General features: G+C 41.3%; 1 protein-coding gene across 1 annotated transcript in view; it reads left to right on the top strand.

Annotated features, from left to right (window-relative positions):
- The window catches only part of LOC126252639 (probable flavin-containing monoamine oxidase A), a 290,057-nt gene that overhangs the window by 198,995 nt on the left and 64,901 nt on the right, over positions 1-26,161 (top strand). The window lies entirely within an intron of this gene.

The raw sequence follows: 26,161 nt of genomic DNA, 5'->3' as shown, positions 1-26,161 counted from the left end.
TACGTAACTCTATTGATTTGAGGAACCACTATGAACAGTCTACATGCTTGAAAAGTTAATGAACAGTTTAGTACCAACATTAGTGTCAATATACGTTTACATTCTCAAGTGTAGATATTCTGATAAATGAGGAATGTAGATGTAAATGCATATGTAGATGTAGACTAGGTGAAAAGTAATCTAGCAGCAATTCACATAATTATCAGTGCTAGTAATTAACATAAGTGATAATTTGTCATTAGTATACTTCACAAATGTTATCTGCAATTGCTGCTTCTGCCTACTAATGTAAAACTTGACTTGTTCCACATTCTTGAAGGCTCCCCATCATGATAAGCTTTACGAACACAATGTGTTAATGAATGAATGAATACTAATAACGTATTTTTTCCTTTGTTTTCTAATATCTTGGGATTTGAAATTTGCTGCCTCTTGACAGGGATACAGAAATTATTTTTTACTTATAGTATTCGGGTTTGTGAATTACAAGGTTCATCCTAAGTGTAGTCTTACTAAGAGTACTGGCACAGAAGTGTAAGAAACTACAGATCCTTGGAATGGATCCTACAAGATCTTTGGTTACCAACCTTATGCAATATTTCTACTGCACTCTTCTGCAGAATAAACACATTTTTGATCTTAGCTGCAATGCACCAGAAGATAATGCCATAGGAAAGTACTGAGTGACAGTATGCAAAGAACACCAATAATGCCATCTGGATATCAACAAGAGATTTATACGAGGTCTGCTCAAAAAATTTCATAACTTTGTCCATGAAATTTTTCTACATTTACCTTCGAAATACTGTCCTCCACAATTGATACACTGCTCCCAACACTGTTTTCATTTCTGGAACCAGTATTGGTATGCTTCTTGCTGGATTGTGCGAAGCACTGCCTGAGAATTTTCTTTTATTTTGTCTATTATTGCAAATCTTCATCCTTTCAATGGAATATTCAGCTTTGGAAATTTAAAAAAAGTCCACATGCTGTGCAATAGTCATGCACCAACAGGGATGACTGTGCAGGTGCATTATCACGTCACAAGAGACATGAATTGTCTTGCCACAGCTCAGGCCATTTCCTTCTCACATTTTCTTGCAGGTGTCACAACACAACCCAATAGTACCATTAATTAACATTTTATTCCTGTGGTACGAATTCATGATGAACTAATCCTTCATAGCCAAAGAAAACTGTCAGCATGGCTCAGACATTTGACCTGACCTGATTAGCTTTTTGTGGTCCTGAAGAACCTCAGTGAAGATTGAACCCTGGTCTCAATATCATAACTGTAGACCCACAGCTCATCACCAGTTATGATTCTCATAAGAAACATTTCATTCTCATTTGCGTGACCCAAAAGCTCTTCACAGATTGCAAGGTCTTGACTCATGAGCCATGGGATATACTTGGTAGCAACACACATTCCAAGATGCTGTGCCAGGATTTTATTACATGATCCAAGTGAAATGTTACATTCTTCTGCAATGTCTCAGACAGTCAGTCTTCGATATATACAGGCACAATTTTGTTGACATTTCCTGACATGAGTGCCATCAGTAGACATTGAAGGGCATCCGGAACAAGGGTAACATTTGACTTCAGTCTGGCGATTTTTAAACCGTATGAACCATTAATAACACTGAACTTGGCTTAAGCACTCATCACCATAGGCTTCCTGCCTCAATTAGCGTGTCTCTGTAATGGTGTTCTTGAGTTTCACAAAAAATTTAATGCTGCCACATTACTGCTCTAACTCTGCCACCTTGAAATTTGCAAATAGCACTGGGCAGTAACTGACAGATACATAACAATGAAATTTCTGGCAGTTACACATTAAATACAGGTGTGTGCAGGGATACCAACTGCATTTCACTCCAGCACACCATTTGTGCGAAATTATGAATGTTCTGGAATTTTCTGAACAGACCTTGTGCAAATGCAATGCAGGCTGAACTAAGCTTTTCGATATATTTATTCACTTTTTAGTATCCCCCCAGTTTGTTATCCAACTGTATGCTTATAAACTTCACACATGGAATGTCATGTAGTGTGTGCTCATTGTTTTATATTTTTGGCACATTAATTAATTTTAAGAATATAATTTTTCGTCAAGTTAAGAAATGATCTGTTCTCAGTGAAGAAATATAGCGGAACCCTGCATAGTGAGCATAATTCATTCCAGAATATTACTTGTAGTGTGAAACACTCATTAAGAAAAACAATTTATCCTGTATAAATTAACGTAAAATACAGTAATGTGTTCCATGCAGATAAAGAACTAAAAACTTTATCTTATTCATGCCATTATTCAAAGAAAATTATACATACAGTGTTATGTACTTTATTATTCATGATACATAATTTAATTATTTTTTACTAGGAAGCTGTCTATAGTCATTTGTTTCTGTCAATGCTTCAACACTTGGTGAAAATGCGATATAGCATTACCTTCAAATAAATTTGTAGCATGCGTAGCCACTGCTTTACTTGGGTCATGATTTTCAATGTACAATGCATTAGATTCCCATGCTTCTGGCATTTCTCTTATTGCACCAGAAGATTGCTGCTTCGCTGTTACTGTCTCCTCCTCCTCTCCCTCCTCCTCCTCTGAAGAACTCTTCTCCACAATTTCCTGATGTGAAACACAGTGCAACTCCACAAGCTCTTTGGTGGTCATTTTTCAGCTGTGGTGTTCTACAATTTCATCAATATCATTGTTATCCACTTCTAGTCCCATGCTCTTGGCCAAAAACACAATCTTGCTGACCACAAGCTTCACAGGTATTGACTCAGTTGCCTCAGAGTCACATTCAACCACGTACTCTGCCCAAAACTTCTTCCAAGCAGAAATGAGAGTTCTCTTGATAACTCCTTCCCATGCCTTTTCGATTGTCTTAACACAGGCAACGATCTTGAAGTGATATTTCCAAAACTCTCTGAGAGTGAGATTGGTAGCTTCAGTCAACACAAAGCAATAAAGCAATGCTTGAAGAGTGCTTTGGTGCAGAGTTTCTTAAAGTTAGAAATAATCTGCTGGTCTGTAGGCTGGAGTAACAGAGTGGTGTTGGAAGGCAGAAATTGGGTCTTGATGAATTTAAATTCTTCAAGGAGGTGGTCTTGTAGGCCTGGGGAAATGGCAGAAGCGTTGTCCATAACAAGCAAGACATGGAGTGGCAGATTCATCTCAAGCAAATATTTTTTCACCCAAAGACCAAACACTTCATTGATACAATAAAAAAAAAATTTTAAAAAAATCACTTGTCACCCATGCCTTGGTATCGGATCTCCACATCACATTTAATCTGCTCTTCTGGACTTTAAGTTTCTTGAAGGCTTGTGGGGTTTCTAAATGATAAACAAGGAGTGGTTTAATTTTTAAATTGCTGCTTGCATTGGCACAGAATAGCAATGAGAGATGGTCTTTCATTTGCTTGTGACTAGGCAATGCATTCTCCTCTGCTTTTATAATGGCATGCTTCAGCATCTTTTGCCAGACGAGACCCATCTAGCCACAATTAAAAACCTGTTGTGACAGATAACCCTCAGAATCTATGAGCATCTTGAAGTTCTCTGCTGCCTTTGTGTCAGAGCTGGCTGCTTCATCATACCTCACAATGCTGTGGATAACAGTTCTTCTCTTAAACTTCTTGAACCACCCAGGGCTTCCCTTAAATATTTCTTTGGCAGCTAATGATCCTGGCATCTTCTTAACAATGTCGGTGAAAATCATTCTCACAAATGATGCTCTTGTTAATAGTGTCACCTTACAATTGCTTTTCACTTATCCATAGAAGGAGCAACCTTTGACATCAACCAGAATATGAAACAGTTGTTTACATATTCTTGTCACTCTGTTTGAAACATCTATCTCCTTAATCTTGTCCTTGCTCTTGAGGATAGTGCTAGTAGTTAATGTATGAGGGTTGCCCAGAAAGTAATGCATGCATTTGTTTTCTTCAACAATTCTTTATTGAACATAATGATAATTACACACACAAAAGAATAGTGTTTTATCTACACACCCTATTTTTCCACATAATCTCCATCCCTTTCTATGGCCTTCCTCCAGTGCGAAACAAAGGTGTGTATGCCGTGTCATTATCAATCCTTGTCCTGGAGGCAGAGCCAGTGGTTCACTGTGTGAATCACTCCTCATTGTCCTCAAAATGTCTTCCATGAATGACATCCTTTAATGGCCCAAACAAGTGGAAACTGGCTGCAAATTGTGGAGTTACATCGAACCGCCTTCGGATGACCTCACCCTCTGTGCCCAGCGATTAACTGTACTTCTGTTTGGCAGCACACGCTCTGTAGACTTTGTCCATCATTTGTGAATATTCCCCAAAGTTTCTTTTTATGCAGTGAGAAATTCAATGATGTTGCTTGTAACGTACATAACCTACAGATACCATTTTGAAACTGTCCTGGAGTTACATTATTTGTCGGAAGTGATGGAAACTTGGTGCACTCAGTCAGGAGACTTCAAATAATTTATACATAATGTCTCACATTTATAGCATTGTTTTCAGATGAGAACAAGAATAATGTGGATTACTTTCTGGGTAACCCCTGACTGATTGTATGTGCATGCTAAATCAGCAATGCCCACACCATGTTCACGTTTTTCAATGATTTAACGTTTCACTTCTAAGGTCATTTTCTTTCTCTTACAGTTGTCTTCTTGTAGCTTTATCTTCAGGGACATTTCTATGAAGGTTACTAAAATTAGCACACAAAAAAGCACTATATGAATGCAAGTTTAGAAAAATGTGTGATCACAAGCTGCACTAAGATGGTAGCAGAAAGAGTGCTAAACCCAGGCTGCAATATGTATAAAAGTCATTGCTCATATGCTGCAGTCGACAATGAAGGGTGTTCATATTGCTGAATGTTTCCCCTGCCATGCATGAACAGATGGTGATGTCACACTAAATAGTCATCACTTGTTATCTGAAACATCGCTCGTCCAGCAAGTCATTTTTTTTACAATTTGTTTTGCTCATTATATGAATTGCGTATTATGGGAGGTGCTCATTAAGTGAGTTTCCACTGTATTCATCTTGTTTCATTGTGTTCCTGTCTGTTTTTTGTATGTATCTTGGGACATTCTGTTTGCTGGTTTATCGTGAATTCAGTGGATGTGTAAAGTTCACTCAGGAGCTGTGATTTCCAATTATTCATTTGCTCCCCATGCTATTTCTTTACACTCACCCTTATTTCTTAGTCTGATTTCATTTCTCAAAGTGCTGGAGTTATTGTGGAAATAAAGAGTAAAATCCAATATCTAGATTCTAGCAATAAATATGAAGCTTCTCAGAAACAACATGTCGTATATTGTGCTCTCATTTACAATGAGCATGCATAACAGAGTTGAGGACATCACACATACATTAATACAGACTATGTCCAAAACTGTCCGTATAAGTTAACAGATTTCAATTGAAAATTAAAATATAAGTTTTTCTCTCATCCCTATGAAGTCATTGGGATTGTCACTGCTGTTCTTCTTCCATGGCATGAATCATATCGCCAAGGCAAGACCTAACGACACAAAATAATCTGCCCGTGTATCATGAACATAGCAAGATTGTTATTGTCATCCAGGTTTATGGATATGTTGCATCCATCCACTACAGAATACATGTACATAAATGAAATGCACTTCCAGACAGAGGCCTATACCAGTTCATTACTTAAACAAACTTTTTATAGTGGTGATCAACATTCATCAGTTCAGTAGGTGTTTGTGCAACACACGACTTCATGAAAGTAATTTGTTACACCACAGATTCCTCCTCTTAGGTGAATGATGTGGTGACTATAATAAAACTCAAATAAACAATGAACATGTGAAGTTCAAAACTAATTTTAACCTTCTTAACTAAAAATATCAAGTTTGTGTCTATCTGATGAATGATCACGACTGTAATTGTAACTCATTTCTAGTAAATATGCTTATTCATGTTTATTATATGTGGAATGTCCCACAATTAATTATAAATTATTAACCATAAGCATGTATTTAACATAATGTCATTTTGATTAAGTTCTTTACACCTCTACCAGGCAATCATTCTTGTATAATGAATATGAACCCTCGGATAACAAATATTTATTATTAGGATTCTGGTCCAAGCTGCTGAAGATGGCAGTCATGTCTGCATGAGGTGTGCCTGCTTATGTGAATATGTGTGTTTTCTTTTCATTTCGGAAGAAGACTTTGGCTGAAAGCTAAACGTGTAACAGTCTTTTTGCTTTGCCTGTCAGCAACTCAACATGTCAACTTTATAGTGACTAGCAGTCTATCATTTTTCTAATGCTGTAAATATTTTTTACAAATACAGATCACTTAACAATCTTACCACATCTCTTTATTTTACACACTTGGATTATCCATTATGAAGACATGCAGTTCACTAGCCCATTTACTGTAATTGCCCATATTTCATTTAACCAGCTACTTGCATAACTCAGGCTTTATTAGCCATACCCCATCACACTTTTAGAAATAAATGGATGTGTGCTACATCTCTGGTGAGCAAGACAGAATTTAGCAAACTTAATTCCAAGTCTACCTAGGAAGAGTATATGAAATTCTATAACACTTACAAAGCTATAACAGTTTCCTTTGCAAGTCATAGGGGAAACATAGTATCCATTGTTATAAGGGTTGTGGCAACCATCAACTGCCAGTAACTGCTGCCTGCCAAGTGCAGAGTAAATTGTCTTTGGACTTGGTGTCCTTTGGCCATTGTGTGTTGACTCTGGGGTAGATGTTTGAGTTGTTATTGTTTCTAATGTTTTTCATGTGTCTGGTGTAATTATACAAACCGTAGTAAAAGTGCCCGATTGTAATCAGTTGGAGTTTTTTGTGTGCAGTCAATCGCTATAGTAGAAAACCTACATTGGTGACCCAGAGTTGTGAAAATACATTTCATTTGCTTGCTGTATATCACCAGTTTCGTGTCAATAGACAATGTTGCAACCTCCAGTTTTTCCAGCAGTGCAGGACCCTGCAACCATGAAATGGACCTTCAACTGTGAAGCACAATTCTTGATCACATGTGCTGGTTCTGTTGGTGTCGACTAGCCATACTACCCTAACCTCAATCGGCACACCACACCGGGTGCTGTACACATCAGTGCAGATGTCTTCTACAGCATCCTGTGCTCAACAGAATGCTTCTCTAGCACAAGATTATGGATACCCCTCGCCCGAGTTTCTATCGCACTCCAACATGGACCATGCGGCTGTCCAGTTTTGGGGTCCATAAGCATGACTACCCTCTCCTCAAAGTGGTCCGTTATTTAATGGTCCTCCTCCACACTGGTCAAAGGGACACTCACGTCAACTGCTCTGGGCCATGTATATGTCTATCCATCCTGCCACCCTGTGCACACCTCGTGCAACACAACTGCCGTGGTTCCGCCCTGTCACTCAGCACACAATCGTGATTTTGCATCTCTGCTCGAGATTTCATCTGCATCAGCCTGCTGCACCATGCTCATTGTGTGGCCATACAGATTTACTTCCTACAAGGACTAGACACCATGTCTTGCCTGCACAGCTACCAGATGTTCAACACACCACATCGCCCTTCACTGAGGCACAGTTTGCGTCAGTGAAGCCTGTGTAGAATTCCCACACAATTTGTGCCTTTTCTACACCTCTGCAAGCACTGCCCCCAGGTCATTTTCTGAAGCTGCCACTGTTACAACTGGGCAACTCAGTGAGGTGGTTTACCTTGGTGTACAACACATTGGACATACACGGCATTGTGGATGACGACATCCATTGTGTGTGTATGACCACCCTGATCTTATCAGTGACTTGCTGAAACCATCCAAAAGCAACAAATATACCTCTGCATATACACTACTCTTCGAACGTCTTTCTCTTCCACCAGCCAATACTATTCACAATATTATTTATGATGATACTTTAGGTGACAGAATCTCCTCTCAGCTGTGAGGACACTTGTGTGCATAGGTCACCACCAAGATCTTTCCAAACTTAGTGCTCTGGGCATTTTGGTTGGTGAAGCTGCTGCCAAGAACTACAATTACATTTGCTTCCCCATATCGCAGCGTCACTTGAGGATAAACTCCGGCTAGCAGACCAGGGATATGCACTGCCACCTACCTTCACGCAGCACAGCACTTAACACTGCCAAGGTTGGTAATACTATGGCTATACTTCCACGATCATGCGGTAGAGGCTGGGTGTGTGCATAACATGCACAGCTCGCGGAACAGCAGTCAACTAGTGGCCAAGACCGGGAATCGTGAGCAGTTCAACATCAGCCTCTCTCCACTCCAACTGGGCTAGCACCTGCCCCTCCGCCTTCCCCTCATCTGGTTCTTTACCTGGTGGGACGCGTACAGCTGACTCACTATTTCCATTCCACCTACAGGGGTGCCGCTCGCAACTGCAGCCCGCCCTGCGCATTCCCAAATGCCGCACATGGGCTGCAGTAGGCGCCATGGCTCATGGTTATATGGAAGGGCATCCACAGACATCGCATTATGTCAGATCCTTCACCTCACAAGGTCATCTGTATGTCTTGGATTTGGGTTCATGCTGGTATTTGCTCATCGATACCGGAGCAGACGTTAGCATCATACCTCCTTCATTTACTGTGATGGACATGACATCAGCCAAACTGTTTCTTCGAGCAGCAAATAAATTGCCACTTCATGTTGACGGTTTTTCCAGTTACCTATTGAACTCATACCTGGCAAACGTTTCACTTGGTCCTTCTACACGGCTGACATAGAAGACCCAGGCATTAGTATTAGGCATTGACCTCCCTTTTCACTTTGGTCTGTGTCCAGATCTCAAGTCAGCTGCATCTGCATTATTGCATTATGCTTTGTCTACTCATATTGTGTATTCAGTCGCCTCCTCAGTGGCTGCCCCTCCCCCTCAACTTCCCCATGGTCTTGCGATGGCTCTTATCGAGTGCTCTTCACTGTCAGACAGCCTTGCAGCTTCCATTTCTCAGCTTCAATCTGAGCCCTCTGCAGACGACAATCTCAGTGCTTGCAACGCCGAACTGAATCATGCCATATTGTTGCCAACACAAGCCCTCATCAAGGCACGATGTCTCAAACAATGTCTGTCAATGCTGCTGCCCCCCGACACCAGCAACACACTTCGTGGAACTTTGACACAGCCGCCGCAGACAGCTCCACCGGCACATCAGGTTAGTGACTGTTGTTTGCTACTGATTCCTGTCCGTGAAGACAGTGAGTTCATCAGCCCAGCTGAATGCTGTCATGAATGGACATAATTGTCACAACAGACAGGCCACCAGTGTGCCATAAAGCGTGCCGACTACCGTCACATATACTACACCTTGCTAAGGCCGCAGAGGAGGAACTACTGCAGCAGGTATTGTCCATCCGTCAGACAGTAACTGGTGTTCGCCTATACATTTAGTTCCCAAAAAGGATGGCACAGTGTGCCTCTGCGACAACTATTGCTGCCTCAACATGCAGACTGCATTAGACAATAACCCTATATCTCAGATACAAGACTTCGCCCATGTACTTAGCGGAGCATGCATCTTCAATGTCTTGGATATTTACAGACACCCATGGAACAGAGCGACAGACCAAAGACAGCGTTGATCACACCCTTCAATCTCTACGAATTTTGTTACATGCCTTATGGTCTCAAAAACATGGTCCAAACTTGGCAACGTTTTATAGACTCACTTCTGTTTAACTGCTCATTGTTATGCATACCTCGACGATATACTCGTTTTTCTCCTGCTCCAACAGAGACACAAACTCCACCTGGCCATGATACAGGACCTATTGACATGCAACTGAGTCGAGTTTTTAGGAACCCTCAATTTCTTGTCGTTGCCTACCAATGGTGACAGCCATTCAAGCCCCTCTGAAGGTTGCATTGGTTGATAAACAAACCTCTGACAATATGGTGAGAGCTTTCAAAGATCTTAAATCACTGTTAGCATATGCTGATACTCTTGCCCAGCCTTTGCCAGATGCCTGGATCCCTATTACAGCTGATGTGAGCAATTTTGCAATCGGAGCAGACCTCCAACAGCACGTCAGTGACTCGACCCAGCCACTTCATTTTTTTTCCAAAAAACTATCTATGGCTCAATGTGAATGGTCAGTGTTTGACAGGGAATTGCTTGCGGTGTATGAAGCTGTAAAATATTTCTGCACAGACATCAAAAGAAGGAATGTTACAATTTTCAGAGGTCATCACCCCCTCACGGATGCTATCCGTAACCCTGCTGTTGATCTTCCTCCATGTAGGTTTCAGTAGATGGCCTTAATCTGCCAATACACAACCAATATCCATTACATCTGAGGTTCAGAAAATGTGGTGGCCGACTACCTATCACATATTAATGCAATTTTGTACCCCATTAATTTCAATGAACTGGCTCGCTTACAAGACAATGAACTGCACAACCTCCAACACGACCCCGCTACTTCCCTCCAGATCATTTCCTGCAAACTACTGGGCTCAGTCAGGCCACTATGTTGTGATATGTCCATGGCACCACATGGCCTATTGTTCCATCCACACTGCATCGCCAAATATTCTCTATGTTACATAACCTTTCACATCCTGGTGCTAATCCTACTATTCACCTTGTTACAGAATGCTTTATGTGGCCGGGTGTGAAGAGGGACTGTTGTACTTGGGCTCGTGCACAGTGCCAGCACAGCAAAGTCAACAAGCACACACAGCTCCCCTCTAGGTAAATTAGACATCCCAGAAGGCCACTTCTGCACATCTGGGCCACATAGGACTGTTACTCGTGTCTGATGGTTTCAGGTGCATCCTGTGTGTCACTGACCGCGTTACACGTTGGGTGGAGGTGCTACAGACATTACATTGGATTCCAAAGCATGAGCATTTGTATGCTCCTGGATAACTAGATTTGGCTGTCCTACATCTACCACCACTGACCAGGGTAGGCAGTTTGAATTCCTGCTGTTTAACAAACTCTGCGTGCTCTGTGGGGTGGATAGATTTTGCACTATGGCTTACCATCCACAGAGCAACGTGAAATATGCTCACTATTTTTATATACTCGAATGTAGCATATTTCATGACATTACTCACTTTTATGTGGATGTTTATAAGATGATATTTGACTTTTTTGTGTTGGATTCAGTCGTCTAGTGAAAATATGATTCCATAATGCTGTTTCGTTGGCTGCGGAAATGTCCTGGTTCAATGCGTTTGCCTCATTTTTGGTGTTTCAAATACCATTTTTCCGAATGTGCTTCCTTCTTGATGTTTATATAAAAAAGTAGTAGAATAACTCATTTTTGCTGGTCACTTGCAAATTATTATAACGGGGACCTGTACATTGTTCCACCGTCACACACCAAGTGTTCACTGCCGACTGACTATGGTCAAAGATGACTCCAGTGTCAAAGACATTTCACACAACACACAAGCTTCCACTTGCAACCAATCTCTTTGATATTATTCATCACATCTACTAATATTAATCAATATGCGGTCACTCTCGAACATATAAGCAAATTAGCATAAAATAAAGCAAATTACAATTCACAAAAAATATTCTGACAAAAATATAAGAAAACATTTACAATCTCCCTCATTAGATTTGGTATCGACAAATCTGGTAGAAAATAACACATCTCTCAGATCCATTACAAATGGACTGGTCGAGTGTTGGCCCAAGACTCTGAAAGCAGCCCTCATATACCACGGTGGTGAGTGGTTCGACACCCTTCCCTGGGTTATGTTAGGAATATACACAGCTTAGAAGACAGACCTCCAGGCATCACTTATGGTGTGATCCTTGTTCTCCCCAGAGAGTTCATCAATGACAAAGCAACCGTCAACCTATCTGACCTCGCTGCTCTAGTCAAGCGTGTCTGGTCACATATAGCCATGATGCGCAAGCCCCCTCACGACCACACACCCATCCTTGGGTTTTTCTGCATTCGACTCTGGACTCTTGCGAGTTCTTTATGTTACGGGATGACACAGTCAAACCAGCATTACAGCCGCCTTACTCTGGTCCACACCGAGTAATTGGCTCACACAGACAATACTATGAACATTTCATCAATGGCTGTCAGTAGACAGTTTCTCTTCAACATGTGACACTGGCCTGGACGATCAAGGACTCTGTACCACAACCTCTCCAGTCAAATGCTCCTCCGTCATGCAATGGCTCCGATCTCACACATACTGCCCACTGCCCTGCACCCCACCCTGATCATATGTGCACTGAGCCTACATCCTTCAGCATCTCAGTTGTTGCAATTGATGATATTCTACCCTCACTTCACTCATGCATTGTGTGTGACGATCCACAACCTCAGGCCCAAATACATGTTGCATGTGACTTTACCCCATCGCAAGTGTTGACACCCAATGCATCCATGGAGCGTTCTAGTGCTTACCCCGAACTATGTTATTCCCCTCCTTCCCCCTCAGTACCCCATACATCCACTGTTGATGAAATTTGCATCTCAGTCAATGCCTCTGGGTGTCCAGATGACCTTTCCTTACAGCCCCACAAGGGATCCATCTTCCTCCTCCATGTAGGGGATGCTTCACATGTGTCCACACCCACGTCATGTATTACCAATCTGCACACAGTCCCTATCCCAAACAGGGTGGATACGGCTGACATTGCTCCAATGTTCAGCACCAATGGGACAGTCATTATTTGGTTCCCCCTCTCCGCCTCTACTTCAACACTGACATCTTCCATGCCCGTCCAGTTCACGCGTGCAGGTCGACCAGTCCATCTCCCCCCCACAGGTTGGCGAACTATACCATCACTAATCCACCCTGCACAGACAGCATGGGCTCTTCACACACACCTTTATCAACCAGAGAGATTCCCACAACACCACTACACAGGAAGACACCCATGTCCTCCCCCCCCCCTGTGCTCTGCACCCCCAGGGGGGGGGGGGGGGTGACGGCTTTGGTGCGAATATCAGCCGCCAGTAACTACTGCCTGACAAGTGCAAAGTAAATTGTCTTTGGACTCAGTGTTCTTTGGTCGGTATGTGCTTTTGATCCTGGCATAGATGTTTGAGTTTTTATTGTCTGTAATGTTTTTCCTGTGTTTGGTGTAATTATATGAGCCATAATAAAAGTGCTCAATCACAATCAGTTGGAGTTTTCTGTGCACAGTCAATCATTATAGCTATAAAACCCACAGGGTTGTTTTCTCATCAGACAAGTATGAGGCAACAGAGCATATAGAGGTAAGTAATACTTTTAGCATTTATGGAACTACCACCAAAGCAGAGGAGTCATGCTATCAGGCATTCTATAATAGATTACCTATTGTTCCAATCCTGAAGAATAGCATACAAAATTTAGATTCTTGCATCTTTATTATTCCATCTTTATGTTAGCATATAGAGCATATTAACAAATTCAGATAAGTTTATCTACTTTGTTTCTTTGGAGGTACCTCAAAACTAGTGGTAGCTACTTCTACAGTAACCTTCAAGATACACATACTTGATTTCAATGGTACAACATGCAGCTGAACATAAAATGTTTGATTTTGATGGCACAACATGCAAGGAAACATAATGTGCTTGATTTAAATGGCACAACATGTAACTGAATGTAACAAGTTTGCTTTCATTGGCTGCCTCACAATCCTGATCATATGAATCCTCCCATCCACCACCGGCTTTTTTGAACTGCACAGATAGGAGTTACCCTTACAACACATTCTCTGCTCCTGGAATCATCCCAGCCTCAACTTACAGTAACTTACTGTCTGCACACCCTCCACCCAACTGTTTCCACCCCCTCTATCATGTCACCTCCTCACCAGCCTTTTCCCCTTCTCTGCTGCTCTCCTTTCCACTCCCTATTTGCCTCCCTCCCCCATCCCAGCCTCCATCACCTACAGCCTCATGACACCATGCCTAGCAGCCATCTCCTGCCACCTCAAGCCCCTATACTCTCTGCCAGTCAGCATATCCTGCTATCTGCCCCTCTTCACTGTTCCTTTCCACATTATTTCTCCCATTCCATGCGTATAGTTGCGTTCTGGCCTGAGCAGTCAGAGATATCTGTTATGTGTGTGTGTGTGTGTGTGTGTGTGTGTGTGTGTGTGTGTGTGTGTGTGTGTGTTTGTGTTTGTTTTCTGATGACAGCTTTGGCTGAAAACTTAATGTGTAACGTATTTTCGTTATGCCTGACTGCAAGTCAGTGTGTCACCTTTATGGCAAGTAGTAATCTATCCTTTGCTTAACTGTCGATATTCCAACCTGGACTTTCCACTGTTTGAAAACACAGAACTCTTTTCATTGTCTGTCTGCCACACATATTGCAAAGAGCTTTACTCGTGTTAATTTCATCCACCCCAAAAACTATCTGATGCAATTAGCATTTGTGAACAATAATATCCGATAAGCTGTTTTCTCTAAGAGCTTTTAGAACTTTCAATGAGTCAACACTATGTTAGTGTGTTTTCCATCTTTAAATTATTCATCAAATTTAGTTTATTGAATGTTTCAGTGGTGATTTGGTGGGAGAATCTGAAACATGATACCCATGTGGCTATAAAGGCCTTTACCACTGTATCTGGGGTTATGTCAGGCAGAGGTACTGCTTCAGGTCACCAAGTGAAGTGATTGGTGATAGTAAGGAGATACCGGTGGCCATAGGATGATAGTGGGAGACGTACAATATCCGTACATATGTGAGAAAGCAATAGTCCACTCAGGAGAAGGAAGCGATGGGGTGTACACATACCTGCCTATGTTATAGCACAGGCACGGGACATAGGCATGGGCCCAGTTGGTGCAGCCCCACTGGATATTGGGCCAAACAAACTGCAGAAGATATGGCTGGACACATTCCCAGGGGAAGCTGAGTGGTCGACATTGGCACAAATGACACACCAGCTGGGCTTGTGGGCATTGGTATCATGTGAGGTTACAGGTTGAGACATTTATTTATGTCATTTTGCAGCTTTAGGAGCTCCAGGTTGGCAACCTGGGTGCTGGCAAAGGCCGCATAGTCGAGGGAAGCTGTAAGGGCATCTGATCGTACAATATACTCCTGCTGTCAGAATTGGTGGAGTGAGATCTGCATGCTCTCTTTGCAGTATAAACCTGTTGTCAAGGGGCAGGGGGGGGGGGGGGGGCAGTGGTCTGTAAAATATCGTGAAATGGTGTCCCTCCACTGAGGGGTGGAAATACCTAACTATCTCATACACAGCAAGCAGCTCACAACCATATGCAAACCATCACTGTTACAGCTCCATAAGCTTCACCAAGGAAAATATCGGGGACTGCCAAGTCCTTTCAGTGTGTTGCTACAGGACTAAGCCTGTGGCAGACTGGCTGTCATCAGCGACAATTGCTAGTGGAGCAGTGAGTTGGGTTAGCACTAGGAGGGCAGCTTGCAAGACCTTGCGCTTTGTTCATTCAAAACTGCTCAACATTTGCGCTGTGCAGGAAATGGGCCTGTTACCTTTTGTGTGCCATGCAGCCATGAGTGGCACTTGCACTGTTGCAGTGTCCTTTAGGTGGTGGCTGAAAAAATTTGCTATCCAAAGGAACCTCCAGACTTTTTGTATGTAGTGGGATGTGGGAATTCATACAAAGTCCGGACTGTTTTGTTGAGGGGGTGACAGCCTGCAGATCATATACTACGACCCAGGAAGCCAATCTCTGGGACACCAAAAAGGCACTTCTCCAGGTTGATAATGACACCAGCCTCCGGTACAGAAACCAGATGGCAGTTATAAGAGTCGAGGGACATGAAAGGGAAGCATTGGTCGGGAAGGGAGTGAGACAGGGTTGTAGTCTCTCCCCGATGTTATTCAATCTGCATATTGAGCAAGCAGTGAAGGAAACAAAAGAAAAATTCGGAGTAGGTATTAAAATCCATGGAGAAGAAATAAAAACTTTGAGGTTCGCCGACATTTTAATTCTGTCAGAGACAGCAAAGGACTTGGAAGATCAGTTGAATGGAATGGACAGTGTCTTGAAAGGAGGGTATAAGATGAACATCAACAAAAGCAAAACGAGGATAATGGAATGTAGTCGATTTAAGTCGGGTGATGCTGAGGGAATTAGATTAGGAAATGAGACACTTAAAGTAGTAAAGGAATTTTGCTATTTGGGGAGCAAAATAACTGATGATGGTCGAAGTAGAGAGGATATAAAATGTAGACTGGCAATGGCAAGGAAAGTGTTTCTGAAGAAGAGAAATTTGTTAACATCGAGTATAGATTTAAGTGTCAGGAAGTCATTTCTGAAAGTATTTGTATGGAGAGTAGCCATGTATGGAAGTGAAACATGGACGATAAATAGTTTGGACAAGAAGAGAATAGAAGCTTTTGAAATGTGGTGCTACAGAAGAATGCTGAAGATTAGATGGGTAGATCACATAACTAATGAGGAAGTATTGAATGGGATTGGGGAGAAGAGAAGTTTGTGGCACAACTTGACAAGAAGAAGGGATCGGTTGGTAGGACATGTGTTGAGGCATCAAGGGATCACCAATTTAGTATTGGAGGGCAGCGTGGAGGGTAAAAATCGTAGAAGGAGACCAAGAGATGAATACACTAAGCAGATTCAGAAGGATGTAGGTTGCAGTAGGTACTGGGAGATGAAGAAGCTTGCACAGGATAGAGTAGCATGGAGAGCTGCATCAAACCAGTCTCGGGACTGAAGACCACAACAACACCAACATTTACACTTTATAGATAATGGTATATCCCCCATAATTCACCTGTCAAAAGTGATGATGCTAATGGTCAGTACCATTTAGGAGATTCATCTAAGTTTTGTAGCCTATCTCCCAGCATATGTTTGCTAATTTTTGTTGTTTGCTCAATACAAATGTAACCCTATTTCATTTGCTACACACAAGTCTCCTATTGTTTATGAATTAATTATTCTATCAAATCACTTTTAAAGTATAGGATAGTTAAAAGTAATTACAGTTTTAAAGCAGATAGGGGAATGGATAAGAGACTGCTATACAGAAATCTAAAGCAGAAGAAATACAGCAGATAGCTTGATATTTTATAGACATCAATCTGCTAAACTCACACAAGATGTGAATTTATCTCAGACATGTTTCATAGGACACATATCTTATAATCATATCTATGTTACACAGACCTTTTTTTCACTCAAGGCATCTGTTAATAAAATAGTCTTTGGATGTGGAATTCCTAAAATTCTGCATAGACCTCCATAATGTTGGAAAACCCACTTGTTTCTTTCTTTAATTGTGAACTAGGATGAAAAGCTTTCTCTAGCACCATGTCATTCAATTTAAAATTTGGGTCACGTGGCTTAAAATTATGTTCTCAAACTTGAAACTGTGCTTGTTGTTTTATATGCTTTTCTACCTTTGCTTGTAAATACTATTATTTACCTCCTTTATATTTTTAATAAATGAAAAAAAATATTACAGCATTAAAAACAATCATTTCCCCTTAAAAACTATCAGCCAGTGAAAGATGTACAAGTGTCTGAACTTAAATTTTGACGTTGTTGATATCATCACATCTGCTTCGACTGTTTATTTATTTATTAATTTATTTATTTAGCAACTGTAGTATCACATTCATGATACTGGACTTGTCAAGTATGAAACAGTATAAAATATTACATATGTACACCATGTACAAAATCTTATCATTTGTATCAACACATCTTTATAACAAAAACATTATTCTGCTTAATTAGATTATAAACTATTAAATACCAGTATTTTAGTTAAATATTCATAGTAACACAAGGAACAAAAGTTAGGTGCATAACTAGATACATACAAGGATGAAAGAAGTTTAGTTTTATCTAAGAATGGTTTGATAATTATGAATTTTTGTTTAGAGAGTTGTGAAGCAGACAAATTTGACCAAAATTCCAGGTGTTCACTAATGCTGTAGAAGCTGTTGATTATTAGTAGATTTTTTAGTTCTTTTTTAAATGTGTTAATGTTTGGTATTTTTTGATGTTATCTGGCAATGCACTGTAAAGAATTTTTGATTTGTAAACAGTACTCTCCTGATATATTGATTTTCTGTGCACATCCCTATGATAGTCATCACTGTTTCTTATTTGATAATTGTGAATATCACTATTCAAAGCTGAAACATGATGGTTTTTAATGAAGCAGATACTTTCAAATATGATTTTTAATTCCTTAAAGATACCTTTACATGCTGCTCTGCAAGCAACATCACTTATTAATCTTACAGCTTTCTTTTGAAGCTTAAATGCCTGCTTTGCAAAAGAAGTATTTTCCCAGAATACTATACCTACTATGCACGTATGCATAATAAGCACTTAATAGTGTTTCACTATTGCAGCAGTCTTTAAGCATTCTTAACATGAAACAGTATTTGCGTAATTTTTTGTTAAACATTTCTAAATGTTTTCCCATCTTAGATGCTCATCCAACGATAATACTAAAAAATTTATGTAATTACATTGCTGAATTTGACTATTCAATGATGTGAATTTTAAATTGGTACTATTTTTGTTCCTTATATGGTTGAAGTTCATCCACACAGTTTTCTTGTCACTGACAGCTAAACAATTATCTTTAAACCATTTTTCTGCCACTTCTGCTGTTTTGTAGACTGTTTGCTGCATTTCATAAACATTCTTCCCTTTTATAATAAAGCTGGTACCATGAGCAAATAATATAGTATCAGGTGTCTTTAATGACAACCAAGTTGAATTGAATTGAATTGAATTTTATTTGATCCTGTATGATTACATTGTGTACAGTAAATGTACGTGTAATATAGGACATGTCAAAGTATTAAAATTCTTTATCACTTATTTTCCTACACCTTTAGCTTACATTTTTACATCACTGATAATGAGTAACAATTTTATGGGCAGGATATCCCAGTTGTGACATTGGCCTGCTCAAAGTCTGGATCTGATATTTCGCTATGCAATCTTCATTATTTAAATCTTTGACTTCACCATTCATATCCTTTATTACTGTGAGGTACACCTCATATGGAATGATTCTTGGTGCACTTCACTAGAAAATCCATCCATATCTGGGGTATGGATAAACTTTAAGTCTATCCTTACAACAATTCCATTAAATAATCCATTACTTGTTAATATATACAATACAATGACATTGCTGAGCATTCTCACCCCTTCACTGACCTTTCTATCAAAAACTGTCTCTCTTACAGCTTATAACAACAGAGTTACTAGCTTATGCACATTTATTCATAACTTAACTGTTCAGTTGAACATTCATTTAGGTAGGAATTGCTATCATAATAATGCTTAAAACCAACATACAACTCAGTGTAACCAATATTAACCATGATTTCCAAACATAATTTACCCACAATGCGTGTAAAACTTAAATATTCATCTAAGTATTCATTGGAGTTCAGATATTTCTCAGAATCTGGCATACAATCATCATACATTATAACACACCCACTGGAACACAGAAATTCATTTTTAACTGTGTTGATATTACCATAAACTTATTTCTTTAGGTCCTCTGTAACTTTACCCCTATTTTTATATTGTGCAATTCTAAGACATTTGACTCCTTAATTATTTTATTTATACTTAGGTTCAATAATTTGTTCTCCATTCTCTCTGTTTCTGCAGTAGAATGAAGCATACCAACAGACGATTCAGTCTTTTCTCATACTCTATGATGGATTAAATCAGCTACATACTTTTCCAAGCTAGCAAGTGTAGAGTATCCACAATCCACATCTGAATCCTTACTGAGTTCGACATACACTTTTTACATAGTTGTTTAATTAATTAGATAAAAAAAGACTCAGTCTTTCCTTCTCATCCCGTACAGTAAGTCTCCCTTGACCTGTTGCTCTGGGTGACTTTCCTGAAATCTACCCTTTTCCTTAGATCTCTCCAGTCCTTTTGCTTCGCCCCTCTTCCTTCCCCATCAGCCCTTCTGCCAGAAGAAGGAGCCACTGGCTCCGAAAGCTTGCCAATAACAACCATCTTTTATGTGTGTGTTCAACGGCTGCTTGGTGAGTAGATTTTTTTATCTGTCTAATTAAATACTTTTTACATTGTTTATTTTGACATCTTGTGAAAACCTAGGCTCAGTAAAGGATGACTAGACCTCCACAAACGAGACAGTTACCAGATCCCCTGCCAGTGTGGCATATCATACACTGTGGAAACTGTTTGCACAGTAGAAGATGGGCACCATGAACATAAACCAGATGAGATGTGGCTGACCATAGCATAAAAACTGGCCATTCTATGGATTATGAAAACGCCAAAATACTTAGGCAGTTGTCCTCCTCCTGCGATTACGTAATTAAAGAAGCCAGACTGCAAGAAGCCAGACTGCAAGATGGTCCAATTAACAAAGACAGTGATCTGCAGCTTAGTCAGGCATGGAACCCTGCTGAACCTGGAAAGGAAGAGGCATTCCCAGTTGGTGGTGTCCACGCCCGATAGTGGTAGCACGTACACTGCAGGCCAGAGTGGGGACTGAGGCTCTGCTTCCCCCACCACCGCCACTATCCACAGTGGTCTGTGAGGACAGCATACAGAGCAAGGTGGTGGAGGGGATAATGACCAGCATATATAGGATGCTGAGAGGAGCAGCACAGGATTCATCAGGGACCACCTGAAGATGGCAACATGTGTTTTTGCTGAAATATCATGCAGGAATTGTGATGTGACCCCGCTGGACACCTGCAAATTCTATAAATTAGAGATGCACTGGGGAAACATATCATAAATCTCACTGTTTAATTACCTCAGCATTTCGTTCCTTTGTTAAGGTGGAAAGTGTCATTGGCAATTGCAATTTTTTATTTTGAATTTCTAGTTCTTCCTGGCTTGGCTCATTGATGTGCTGCTCGAGAATGGTATGCGGTTGCCAGAGTGTGGTATCAGTTGCTTTTATTCATTTTATTTTTTAATTCTGAACCCTGTTCTTGGACAATGGAGTTTAACTCAGTCTTTATTTCCTTTAACTCACTCTCTGGAGATTTCATACTTTCATTATTTGCATCTAGTTTAATGTTTAAGTTTTCACTGAAAGGATTAAACCACTCAGGGATGTTAGCATCCACGTTTCTTGTCACAAGTGGCATGCAATATCTGCAGTAACACATGTTTAATTAAACTTAGTTTAATACTGTAATAATGTTTACCATGACACTGTAGTGCAATGACAAACTCTGGTTGTGAAACACACACATAAAAGACTGTTGTGATTGGCAAGCTTACATAGTCAGTGGCTCCTTCTTCAGGCAGAAGGGTTGTAGGAGAAGGAAGAAGGGTGAAGGAAAAGGACTGGAGGGATCTAGGAAAAGGGGTAGATTTTGGGAAAGTCACCCAGAACTGCAGATTAGCTGAGACTTACCATGCAGGATGTGAAGAAAAGACTGATTGTTGGGGACTGCATCAGACAAGATTTGAAAACCTGAGAGCTTAAAGGTGGAAGACAGGGTGACATACAAGACAGAGATTACAGGAAACTAAAACGGAATGAAGCAAAGAGTAATTCCAGTGAAGAAAAGCTGAGATGGAAGAAATTAATGTAAATTAAGGCCAGATGGATGGTGAGAACCAAGACCATGTTGTAGTACTAGTTCCCACATGTGGAGTTCTGAGAAACTGGTATCTGAGGGAAGAATCTAGATGTCGGGTATGGTGAAACCGGCACTGAGGTCACGTATATCATGTTGTAGAGCGTGCTCTGCAACAGGATATTGTGAGTTGCCAGTATATACCCTCTGCCTATGCCCATTCATCCTAAATGATAATTTGGTGGTAGTCATGCCGATGTAGAAAGCTGAACAGTGTTTAAATAATAGCTGGTATATGACATGTGTCGTTTCACAGGGGGCTCTCCCTTTGATAGTGTATGTTTTGTCAGTTACAGGGCTATTATTGGTGGTGGTAAGAGGGTGCGTAGGGCAAGTCTTGCAGCGGGGACGGTCCAGGGGTAGGAGCCATAGGGCAGGGAGATGGGTGCAGAATCGCACATTTCATATGAGTTATGGGGGAGGCTGGGAGGCTGTACCATTATAGTCTGACAAGAATATTGCGGAGATTGGGAGGGGGACAGAAAGCTATTCTAGGTGTGGTGGGCAAAAATTCAGACAGAATGGATCTCATTTCAGGACATGATTTTAGGAAGTCATGGCCCTGTTGAAGTAGCTTATTAACACATTCGAGACCAGAATAATAATACTGAGTCACCAAAGGTGTTCTCTGAAGCTGTTTGTGGAGGGATCAGCAGTACCAGGACTGGATGTGATGACCCAGAAAATTTGCTTTTTAATTAGACTGGTGGGGTAATTACATGCAGTGAAGGCTGAGGTGGGAATGTTGGTGTATTGCTGTAAATAGTCTGCATTCGAACAAATACATTTGCCTTGGATGCCAAGGCTGTATGGGAGGGAACATTTGGCATGGAAAGGATGGCAACTGTCAAAATAAAAGTACTGTTGTTTATTGACAGGTTTCATGTGGATGGAAGTGTGTAGCTGGCCTTCGGTGAGGATGAGATCAACATCAAAAAAAGTGGCATGGGATTCAGAATAGACCATGTGAAATTTAATTGGGAGAAAGTATTCAGACATTCTGGGAATTTTAGTAGGTCATCCTCACCTTGAGCCCGTATGTTAAAGATGTCATCAATGTATCTAAACCAAACCAGGAAAGCCCCTTCCAAGTGACCGATGAAAAGGTTGGCATAGGAAGGAGCCATCCTGGTACCCATGGCCATACCCCTCAAAGGGGAAGTAGTTATTGGTAAATATAAAGTTGGTTAAGGTGAGTAGGAAGGATGTCATAGGTTTGGAATCACGTGGGTGCTGACTGAGGAAATGTCCAGCAGCAGACAAACCATATACATGGGGGTGTTGTTATAGAGGGAAGTGGCATCAGTCGTGACAAGCAAGGTGTGTGGTGGGAGTGGGATGGGCACAGATTTCAGACAATCTAGGAAATGGTTGGTATCTTTGATGTAGGAGGGGAGTTTTTGTACTATGGGTTGCAGGAGTTGATCAACTAAGGTAGATATACGTTTGGTAGGTGCTTTGAATCCAAGATGATTGTGTTTGTGGATCTTAGGAAAAAGGTAGAAGGTGGGGGGTGCATGGTTGGGTGGGGTGAGAAGTTCTATGGACTGAGGTGTTAGTCCTTGTGAGGTGCCCAAGGTTTTAAGGAGGGACTGCAGGGCAGTTTGGATCACAGGGATGGGATCTTGATGGCAGATGCTGTATGTAGAGGTGTCAGACAGCTGGCGTAGACCTTCGCTAACATACATCTTTCGGTCAAGAACTACAGTGGTAGATCCTTTGTCTACTGGGAGGATAATGATGGAGGCATCAGCTTTTAGGGAACATAGGACTTGGAGTACTGCAGGGGACAGGTCAGGGTCATGTGGTAGGGGCCCGAGGAAGGGTTGTGAGGCAATGCTGGATGTGAGGAATTCTTGAAAGGCTTGTAAGAGATGATTATGAGGTAGTGGTGGCGGATCAAGTTGGGATCATAGACTGAACTGTTCACAGCTCGGTTCAATGTCAGGTTTGCTGTTGGAAAGGTTTTGGGGTTGGGTTGCAAAGTGGTATTTCCAATGGATATTATGTGTGAAGGAAAGGAGGTCCTTCACCAAAGCAGCATGATCAAATGCGGGTTTAGGGCTGAAAGTGAGGCCCTTAGATAATACGGACAATTCAGGAGGGAAGAGTGCATTAGATGAGAAGTTAAGGACATTGTACTGTTGTGATTGGTTCTTGGGATTATGGGTTGCTCTAGGCCTGAGAGGCAGTGCTGAAGGCTGTGGGGTGTTAAGGAGATTGGCCAAGCTTGGTTTGTAGGAGAGGAGTGGTGGTTGATGGTGTGCCTGTTTAGGGAGATGCAGAGGGACAGGAAGGGGAAATACCATTGTTCAGGTAATTTAGGAGAAGGTGGGATAGCTTTTTGAGGTGAAGTTGTTGCAGTGTGATGTTGGCTTGGCGGATGATACCATTCAAGGAAACATGAGGGGCAGATAACTGCAGGATTTTATAGAAATAGAGAAGTTTGGTAGAGTGGAAATTTGCTGATGAGGCATGTAGGTCACAGATTAACTGGACAAGAGCAAGATATTTCTGTATTTGAAACTGCAAAAGAGCCTGGTGTAGGGTAGGATTGCATCCAGAAATGGGGACTTTCAATGTTAGGCCTTTTGGAGTAACTCCAAGGGACAAGCAGGTTTCAAGAAACAAAATGTGGAACCTTAGTTTTGCCAGTGCACAGGAATGTTTTAGAAAGGAACGGATGAAAAATGAGATTGGATTCATCATGGCAAGACAGGACAGTTTGGAGAGTTAAAAATCGTGGGAGTGGCAAAAAAAAATAAATACGTAAAGAGTGGAAAAGACTGCCCCACTGCAAGACTTGGCCTATGCACCCTCCTACCACCACCTGTATACTATGTGATCAAAAGTATCCGGACACTCCCAAAACCATTCATTTTTCATATTAGGTGCATTGTGCTGCCATCTACTGCCAGGTACTCCATATCAGCGACCTCAGTAGTCATTAGACATAGTGAGAGAGAGCAGAACGGGGTGTGGGAGAGGGAGTGCTCTGCGGAACTCATGGACTTAGAATGTGGTCAGGTAATTGGGTGTCACTTGTGTTACACATGTGTATGCATGTTTTCCACACTCCTAAACATCCCTAGGCCCACTGTTTACGATATGATAGTGAAGTGGAAACATGAAGGGACATGTACAGCACAAAAGTGTACAGGCTGACCTTGTCTGTTGACTGATAGAGACTGCCCACAGTTGAAGAGCGTTGTAATGTGTAATACGCAGACATCTATCCACACCATCACACAGGAATTCCAAACTGCATCAGCATCCACTGCAAGCACTGTCACATGTAGACAGGAGGTGAGAAAACTTGGATTTCATGGTCGAGCAACTGCTCATAAGCCACACATCACACCAGTAAATGCCAAAGGACACCTCGCTTGGTGTAATGAGTATAAACATTAGACAATTGAACAGTGGAAAAATGTTGTGTTGAATGACAAATCTACACAATGTGGTGATCCAATGGCAGGGTGTGGGTATGGCGAATGTCCAGTGAATGTCATCTGCCAGTGTGTGTAGTGCCAACAGTAAAATTCGGAGGGCAGTGGTGTTATGGTGTGGTTGTGTTTTTCATGGAGGGCGCTTGCACCCCTTACTGTTTTGCATAGCACTATCACAGCACAGGCCTACATTGATGTTTTAAGCACCTTCTTGCTTTCCACTGTTGAAGAGCAATTCGGGGATGGTGATTGCATCTTTCAAGATGATTGAACACCTTTTCACAATGCACGGCCTGTGGTGGAGTGTTTACATGACAATAACATCCCTGTACTGGACTGGCCTGCACAGAATCCTGACCTGAATCCTATACAACACTTTTGGGTTGTTTTGGAACAATGACTTCGTGCCAGGCCTCACTGACCAACATCGATATCCCTTCTCAGTGCAGCACTCTGTGAACAATGGGCTGCCATTCCACAAGAAAACTTCCCGCACCTGATTGAACATATGCCTGCGAGAGGGGAGGCTGTCATCTAGGCTAAGGGTTAGCCAACACCATATTGAATTCCAGCATAACCAATGGAGGGTGCCATGAACTTGTAAGTCATTTTCAGCCAGGTGTCCGGATACTTTTGGTCACATAGTGTAATAGCCCTGTAACTGGCAAAACATACACTATCAAAGGGGGAACCACCTGCAAAATGACACATGTCATACACCAGCTATTATGTAAACACTGTTCAGCCTTTTACATTGGCATGACTACCACCAAATTATCAATTAGGATGAATGGCATAGGCAGACGGTATATACTGGCAACTCGCAATATCCTGTTGCAGAGCACACTCTACAACATGACATTTGTGACCTTGGCACCTGTTTCATCGTATGTGCCATCTGGATTCTGCACTCAGACACCAGTGTCTCAGAACTCTGCAGGTGGGAACTAGCACTACAACATGTCATCGGTTCTCGCCACCCACCTGGCCTTAATTTACATTAATTTCTTCCATCTCAGCTTTTCTTAACTGTAACTACTCTTTGCTTCACTCTGTTTTAGTTTTCTACACTTTCATTGTCTTTCCAGTCTATTT

Source organism: Schistocerca nitens, chromosome 4 (genome assembly GCF_023898315.1).
Source record: "Schistocerca nitens isolate TAMUIC-IGC-003100 chromosome 4, iqSchNite1.1, whole genome shotgun sequence".
NCBI lineage: Eukaryota > Metazoa > Arthropoda > Insecta > Orthoptera > Acrididae > Schistocerca > Schistocerca nitens.
This window is presented reverse-complemented; position numbering and strand designations above follow the sequence as displayed.